The following is a 2,010-nucleotide window of genomic DNA, read 5'->3' as shown; positions in this document are numbered from 1 at the left end:
AGAGCATATTACTGTGAACTTTTTTTATAGTAATTATGCAATGTTAATTAGAATTATTGTTTTATCGTGTTGTCTAGTTTGGACGATGCTGTTTGGGAAGTTAGAATGCACTTCCATGAAAGAGACAACTTGAAGAGATCCCTCTGCATTTCAGACATCACATATCACAATTTGGTAGCATTAATAGAGACTGAGGGATATGGGCTGAATGATTACATTTACTTTGTGAGGGAGCCTGGTGTGGGTATTGAAGGATTGGTAGAAATTTCTGATGATGACAAGGTGGATGAAATGCTTGACCATATTGCTAATAAGGATCGGAATGTAGTGAATTTGACAGTGATTAGGGCCACTCATCCAAGACCTGCAGATTTGAATTCAGGATATTTGTATGAGGAGCAGGTTCCTTTGAGTCAATTAGGAGAAAAACCTGTCTATGAAGTCAATCCTTCTGGAGTTCTATTCAAATCACCTGAGAAATCAAATAAACAGAGGCAGTCAGAGCCACTTCAGTTCTTTTCCACACAGCAGAGCACAAACTTAGATATTGCTATGGAGCAAGATGAGCAGGAGACACTAATGGAGCTAAAGAGGAGAACCAAGATTGAGAACTTTAGGAAACATAAGGAGGCATCTGAGCATGTTCAAATGGTTAAGCAAAAACTACCAATTTTTCTAACTGAAGATGACTCTGATCTGGATGCAGATGAGGACTTTGTTAACAGGCTTAATGATTTGAGGAGGCGGAGAGGGGACCCACTCCTTCATTTTGAAGGAGACACTGATGTGGATGAAGTGTATGGGGAAGATGAGGAAGAGGAGAAAGTGGAGCAAGTGGAGGAGGATGAGCAGATGGAGCATGAGGAGGAGGAGGAGGTGGAGCAACAACAGGAGCCACCAAAGAAGAAGGAAAAAAGAAAAGGGCCAACCAAGAGGTCACATTCAAGCTTGGAGCAAAGATTTGAGGATGTGTGGATACCATCATCAGATGAGGAGATAGATGTAGGTGATTTGAAGCAGGAATATGATGATGGAGCTGAGAATGCACCTTATATTCTGCCCAATGGAAGGAAGAGCAGAGCATATAAAGCACAACCAAGGAAATGGTACAATGATGAAAGAGAGAACCCAGAGGAGCAGTTTTGTAGAAAGCTTTGTTTCCTTAATGTGTACCAATTTAGGAGAGCACTTCAGACATTTCACATAAGTCAGAATAGGAACTATGACTTCCACAGAAACTGCAATGACAACATCATAGTTGTGTGCACTAATGTAAAATGTCCTTTCTACAATGCAGCTTCTGTTGTTGCAAATGAAAGTACTTTTTGCATAAGAAAGGCTAATTTTCTGCACACATGCCCAGCAGTAGTAGAGAATACCTAGGTCACAGGAAAATGGGTGGCACACCAGTGTGAGAATATGCTGAGAATTGATATTGGCACACCAATCACCACAATAATGCAGAATTTGAAGAAGAAATATGGAGTAGAGATATCAACCCATATGGCCTATAGGGCTAGGAAACAAGCATTGAAGGTTGTCCAAGGAGACCAGAGAGGTCAATACACTAGGATTAGAGATTATTTGCAGGCTGTTTTGGACACAAACCCAGGAAGTAGAATTGTTGTGACCACTAAGCATCTGCCAGAGCACCCAAGCAAGAACCCAAGGTTCCATGGCCTGTTCTACTGTCTTAATGCTTGCAAAGAAGGGTTTTTAAATGGATGTAGGCCATTCATAGGTACATTGTGTTGTAACTTGTGTAGTGTTCTTGTTATTTGGCCACATTAAATACACTGTCTTCTCGCATTTGTCACTTTGCAGGGGTAGATGGTTGTTTTATCAAGCTGTCAACAGGTCAGCAGATCCTTGCTGCAACAGGAAGGGATGGAAACAACAACATACACCCTATAGAATTTGGAGTTGTTGACAAAGAGGACACAGACATCTGGACCTGGTTCTTAACACAACTGAAAGATGCACTTGGTGGAGAAAGTGGAAAGTTTGGGT

The sequence above is a fragment of the Aegilops tauschii genome, chromosome 2 (assembly GCF_002575655.3).
Source record: "Aegilops tauschii subsp. strangulata cultivar AL8/78 chromosome 2, Aet v6.0, whole genome shotgun sequence".
NCBI classification, from domain to species: Eukaryota; Viridiplantae; Streptophyta; class Magnoliopsida; order Poales; family Poaceae; genus Aegilops; species Aegilops tauschii.
The sequence above is the reverse complement of the archived record's forward strand: the minus strand, read 5'-3'. Positions refer to the sequence as shown.